The sequence below is a fragment of the Centruroides sculpturatus genome, unplaced genomic scaffold (assembly GCF_000671375.1).
Source record: "Centruroides sculpturatus isolate CEXI.00-Female unplaced genomic scaffold, Cexi_2.0 scaffold182, whole genome shotgun sequence".
In the NCBI taxonomy this organism is placed as follows: Eukaryota; Metazoa; Arthropoda; class Arachnida; order Scorpiones; family Buthidae; genus Centruroides; species Centruroides sculpturatus.
The window spans coordinates 502,612-509,939 of NW_019384651.1; positions in this window are offsets into that span (position 1 = coordinate 502,612).

Sequence of the window (7,328 nt, forward strand, 5' to 3'; positions counted from 1 at the left end):
TATATATATATATATTATATTTATAGAACTGCATAAAATAATCTAAAACTTGGAAGAGTTTCAAATACATTCGATATTACAAAATTCAGCTTCTATAAATTTACATGAGCCTCGTAAAAATTTCAAATATTGATAGGCAGGTGGAGGTCTTATTACATTACATAATGCCGCATTACTTGTCTTTTAAATTTTAAAATGTTAATTTACTTCTTATAAATGCCAATCAATCCAGTACCGAGATAGAATTGGCCCGTGAACAATTTTATTCTTTAGACTGTTTTACGCTTCTATTTTTACACTAGTTACCGCTTGAATTATATAGAGACATCGAATATGGCCCGAACTGATGAGTATGATAACCCTGACCCCGTCACACTATAGCGACATCTGTTAACTGTAAAATGACCGAGATTCATTTTACTGTCTAGTAACGCATTATGAAACATTCCTTTTTTCCTTTTTAACAGCCCTTTATAGTTAATTATAATGCTTCTTTGCTTTGTTAGATACTTTATTATCATCAATTAAAATGAATTTTCTTCCAAATGGAAAGATAATATTAATACTATATACTGTATATATTATTATTATTATTATTATTATTTAAACATAGACTATGTGATAAGAAGTATTTTATACAATTTTAAAAATGCATTCTTTTATAAGTAAAAAAAAAGGAGTTATTTGCAAGTATTATGACGCTGCATAATTTTAATATACTTGTATTTAATTAAATGCATCTGTAATAATAAAAAGTGGTATGTCTAGCATCTGTCTGATTTTGTTTGAACATATTTTCTCGAATATATATTTACTGTATCTTTTTTAAAATATTTTATATGAAGTAAGATAACCAAAAATGGCCACTCAGAATGAAGAACGATGGAATGTAAGTTCACTTTAAATATGAAGCTCTTTTCCTTTTATTTTGTTTTTATTATAAATAATAAATCTTTGTTCCCATACTAATGTCAGTATAATGTATATGTTAAAGAAAAAACACATGAAATAGTTTTTATAATAATTTCAATATATTTTCTTTTAATTTATTAAATTACATATGACATTTTGAATAATTAAAAATTGCTAGGACGGAGACAAGGNTATAAAAAAATTAAATATAGTTTAAAAAGTCACTAAATATTTAAAGTTTGACTTTAATAAAAAGTGTTTATAAATTTATTGCATATAATTTACTGGTGAAAGTTAACAATTTATTTTTAAAATAAGATAAACAACCGATTATCAGTTAGATATGCTTCACAACTTCGTACTTCTCAATAATGATTTTAGGCTATATGTAATGCTATTATTTGAATGGAAAAAATTAATAATTTTGGGATTTTAAAACTTTGGCTTTTCGTATTTAAATTATACTGAATTTTAAAAAGGGAAGAAAATGAAATAAAAATATGAACTCGGAAGAGAAAGTAATTACCGTGTTCATTTCCAATAAATGTAACAATTGTTACTTCAAGATGAACATATACTGAAGAACTCTTTGGATATTCAAAATGATCTAACTTGTAAGTCAAAAAATTGGACACTCACCAGTGACCAGTGAGTGAAGAAAACTACTGAACACTATTTGAGGGTTTGCGCCTCACTAACTAACTGGCCACGTGGAATTTTCCGAGCTTTCTTTACGCATCTAACACTTAAGTAGGCCCAATTTCGCATAGAAAGTCCTTCTGGGGGTATTTCCCTTAGCAAATCGCCCACATGTTGCGTTGCCATATCCCATGAAAGACTGATTCAGTTTCAGTTGCATTTCTAATAAATAAATAAAAAGATATATAACTTATATATCTTTTTATTTATTTATTAGAAATGCAACTGAAACTGAATCAGTCTTTCAGTAAATTAGTTGTTAAATGATTCAACAATATATATATATATATATTGTTGAAGCATTTAACAACTAATTTACTTGAAAATCTTTATTAATTAATTAGTACGTATGGAAATAATACTTGAACTGTCCACCAAGAGTTTTATTTCAGTGTGATCTGTTTATTTAATTTTTAGGATCAGCTTTCTGGTACTGAAATATAGATATCCATTAAATATATCTAAGGTAGCCACATGGTGATGAAACAATAATATGACGCTTATTTGTGATAGGACGTCATGTATCACGTATAGGAGATGTGACATGATAAACCATTGACCGATAATACTTTATTATTTTATGATTACATTTTTTTTAAATGCGTTAACTATTTAACAAGTTTCATGTGATTTTTTCACAATAATATTTTACAGAGTGAATATGCTGTAATAGAAATTTTGAATTTTGTAACCTCGTCATTACTAATAATGTTACTGGTCGAACGAAAATATGTAACCAGATACATACGAAATAAACTTTCATGCATATGCAAGCAGTGATAGAGTCATCAATACATTTTTATTTTCTGGAGTTTTTCATGCGTGCTTTTGTGTAATGTCACTGTTTATCGAAACATATGATTTATAATATACATTTAAATTAAATAATCATCAATATATTACATCTGAAGTATGGATGTTTATAACTGGGAGAATTTAGTATTTAGAAATAGTGAAATCAATTCTAAGGAGCTTACTAATGAAAATTTCATAATGTATACATTAACAAATCATTCTTATTTTCCTGTATAATAATTATGTTCGGAGAAAGTAAGATCGTTTTTCTTGCCAAATCAACGTTATTATTTCGACTAGAGAAGTAGGCCTAATGTAGCAGATGTTGTTCTGTAGCTCTTTGACTGTTTTGGCAATCAATTTAATACATTGTACTCTAATTGAAAAAATAATGAAACAAAATTAATCAATTTGGATTTAAAAAATTCGTTAACACCATGATTGAAAGCGTAATTGAGACAGAGAAAGTTAGCTGTAACGATTAGCAGGATTTTATCCAATGGTGTATAGCGCTAGGCCAGTAGAAAGACGGGCCAAGAGATGGTTTAGCTATTCCTATTCATTCTTCCAAATAAACAAATCTGTCTGATTATTTTAAATTTGATCTGTGTAAGAGATAAACCAATATAATTTATATGGCTTTTTGTTAATGGTTACTATTTTTTAATTTTTATTTAACGTTTAAATTTCGATGTTAAATATCGTAATGTTAATATTTTTGTAGTTTTTTTACATAACTTGTATTATTTAATAGTGTTATGTTATATTATATTTCAAAAGTTTTAAGAAGGTCTGCAGGTTAAGGAGTACCCCAGGGAAAGGAGGTCCGAGGATTCCCTTTCCTAGGGTATTCCTTAACCTCCATAAGACCAAGCCACAACTTTCTAGAGAAGCGGTTCTCAACCTTTTTTGACTCGCGTACCACCTTAGCAGCCCATTTTTCTAAGATTTGTTTCCAATTTTCGCTACGTTTTATTTCATGTGTTCCTGAAACAATGGCGCCTTGGTCAATTATACAGCACTGTACAATTACAGGCGAAAAAAGTTTTTTAAATCGAAAAGCGTTGAAGGGCACAGATGATATATTTAAAACTAACTAGCGAGTGCCATGACGTCGCCAAAGGTCTCAACGCAGAATCCGAATATTTTTATAGTACATCAGCCATTATTAATTTTTTCGCGTGTACCTCTAAACCGCTAAGCGCGTACCCCTGTTGGGAATCGCTGTTCTAGACACACCCCCTACTACAGTTGGTATAGCTACGCTGTCATAGTTCTATTCACTTTTCGATGTTAGTGAGTGATATAGACTTACTTATATAAAATTATAGATAAACAGTTTTTACGAAGTTGCTTTATATAAAAATAAAGTACAAAAAAATAACATGATAAAAAATAGAAATTTAAAATAATTTTTTGGATATTCTTTTATCAAGTAGCAATATACGGACCTACGTATATAATGTATATTTTTGATATATTCATATGCCTTGATTTTAAACTTGAATAATGTAAATATCTTTTATGAAAGAAAAAAAATTTTGAATCTCATAAATATTTTATTAACCTAAATTCTGATTTTTCTTCCATATCAAAAGCAAATTTCAAGCTAAGTAAATATTATCGTTAAGATTTCGATATCTTCTAATGATTTCTAATGACTTTTAACGTAGTTATCGGAGAATTTGAATCTAATTTTAAAATATAAAAAGAAAATTTGATATATATAGAACGTTCAGATCACTTGAAGAAGATTAGCTGATTTTATAGATTACAGCTTGAGAAATCCTCCCTGTTTTTGATGGCTGTTTGCTCAGAAATATTACGAGACAAATACATATGGAATAAGAAAAAAAATACAGTATTGATATGTTAAAAACGAATCAAATATTTGTTTTAATGATAATAGAAGTTACTGTTATATATTTACAATAATTCTGTATTAGTTCCTATAAAAAGTAACAGTTGCATATTCGTTATTTCAAAAATTTCTATAATCTGTGCAACTACAAAAAATAATATCTTGAAAACATTAAAAGATACTATATAAATTATAATTTATTTTTACAGAAATATAATGGAATGCACATAAAGAATAACTTTTATCAATTCAACTAATCAAAGAATATTTATATTGAAAATGAAAATTATGACAAGTACAGTACCTTTATTAATTATATACATAACTAGGACAAACTTCATTGAATATAATTTTATGATTTCTTTTAACAGATACAGTATAATATTACAATAATTTTCAAATATCTATTCATTAATACGATATTAACACGAATACTTCAAAGTGATAACATTAATAAATACAATTACTTGACTACAGACAATTGTATGCTATTTTATATAATATAAAAAAATTAAATATAGTTTAAAAAGTCACTAAATATTTAAAGTTTGACTTTAATAAAAAGTGTTTATAAATTTATTGCATATAATTTACTGGTGAAAGTTAACAATTTATTTTTAAAATAAGATAAACAACCGATTATCAGTTAGATATGCTTCACAACTTCGTACTTCTCAAAATGGTTTTATATGTAATGCATCAGTAGTTTAGCTTAAATAAATAATCCTACGGTTGTCCTATTTTAAACATGTCACAAATATTTTCAAATCTAGTAGTTTTTTTTTTCGTTTTATTTCGTTATTAACGTTCGTAATAACATTTTTACGATTAAAATGTTATTATGTATGCCAATTAAAAATTTAAATAAACCACGGAACACTTAACTTAAAACAGTTTTGAAACCGAAGAATGTGTTTATTTATCTATAAACTTACAATTTAGTCCCTTATTTAAATTGCAAGTTCGTGAATGAAAGAGACCCAGATGGATCGTCATTCAGAACAACCTTTGATATTATTTATAGATAAAAACGAAACTTTGTCAGCCTTTATCATTAAAATAAAGATAATGTTCGAAATAACATATGATTGCACTAATTTTAGTTTTATTTATTTTAATAAGTTTGTTAAAGAATAGCAGAATGGCTAAAGATAAGGTTCAATCTTTGAAAATTGACCTATGTCTTCTGTATCACAAATAGTGTATATTTTATGAAAATGGGAATAAATTGTTATGTTACCTTCCTAAAATAATTATAGAATAATACAATTTGGCGAAAAGGAATAATCTGTTTATAAATAGTCAAGCAATACTGTTTATAAATAGTAAAGAAGCTGTTGTATGAGTTATCGTCATTCACTTTTATATTTTTCTATTTGGAAGTGAATAACTTTGAATGCGACATAATATAGTCTATAGAGGAGCCCAATTTAAACTCAATAATCCGGTAAATAATATAAAAGTCCAACGTTCTGTTTGAACACAGTAGAATAAGATAATTATTTATAAAATTATGGCATAAATATCGTGATAAAGTGGAATAATTATACAACTGTAATTAATTAAAATACTGTATAGGTCTAACAAATATCTATAAACAATTTTTGTAATTTTTTGTATATATTTAAATTTAAAAATTGTCAAATATATTTCTATTAATATCTATAGACCATATAAAAGAAATAGATTTATTTCCCCGATAATATTATAATAAAATCTTTCAGATAAATTACAAAAATTGATATTTTTCGAAAAAAATACATTTAAAAAATAAGTCTTTAACTAAATAAACACTGAACACGCTTTTTATCTCAATGTAATTGCCCTTTATGCAAATAATTATTTCGAATGATAAAATTATGATATCAATAATGTTTACGGAATCTAAACCCAAACAAAACTACTATAAAATAGGAATATATCAATATATAAACAGTATTTATCAGTAAATGAACTAAGTGCATCATTGGCTGCGTTCAGCAGAGTCAATAGTTGTAACTGAGCAAAGATGTTTCAATCGGTAGCTGTTACGTAGTTACATCTGCTGAACGATGAGTGACATATGAGTTGGAACAGGAATCAGCCACCATTGGTCAGCTGCAGTTAGAGAAAGGTAGCGTGGATGAAAGATGCTACTAAATATGACGTCAAAACACCAAACATGTTCCGAAACAGCGCTATTGTAGAGGGCGTTCAGCAGAAAAACACGGAGCTGTTGAGTCTGCTGAATAGTCATTGCAAGTACGGATCGTTTAGTAAAATAAGTAGTTTCGGCGCGCGTGTCGAGAAGGGGAAAAAATAGTTACTTCTAGTGCCAGCCACTTAGGGTGCGACTATGCAGACGCGAATTTAGAGCGAGCGAGAGGTTGCGAGCGATTTAATTTTCGCAAAGGAAAACCATGCATAAACGAGAAGCGAGAAATAACGCTGGCGAGAGCGAATTTCTGATTCTCGCACATATCTGACAGGTTTTGATATTTATCGCGTCTCGCCACATATTCTCGCTCGCTCGGAAAATTCGCTCGCTCGCGTCTGCATAGTCGCACCCTTAGACAATGCGATTATTGCTTTAAAACCAGTGCACCTGTCTCGCTTGCAATAGCAAAATTAACGTATGGTAAGAGTTATAAATTCAAACACTTCTGGTGAGAAAGATTTGCCACAACTTCACAAATGTTCAGCCGATTTTCTATTAAATTAAGCGTATAAAAACTTGGAGGGAAATAAAGGAATTTTAGCACGACTTTCCTGGTGACATTACGCATCAGTTTAATTAATATTCATGTTGCCGACTAAATAGTTATTCGGCGGGTGTGATTCATCAGATTCATGCTTTGTTTTATAATTATGTATATGGAATCATTTCTAGAAATGGCCATTAAATAACCATCTCTCCCGATATTACGGTATAAATATCAAGTTGTTGTTGTATTTTCGCCAAGTATTTGCTTTAATTTCGTTTTATATTCCCGTGTAAGGTCTTGGTTAACGCAAAATGTCTATATTTACACGTTTGTATTTCGTGCCGCCATCACGTCAGCACCACCACGTGCATTTTTCG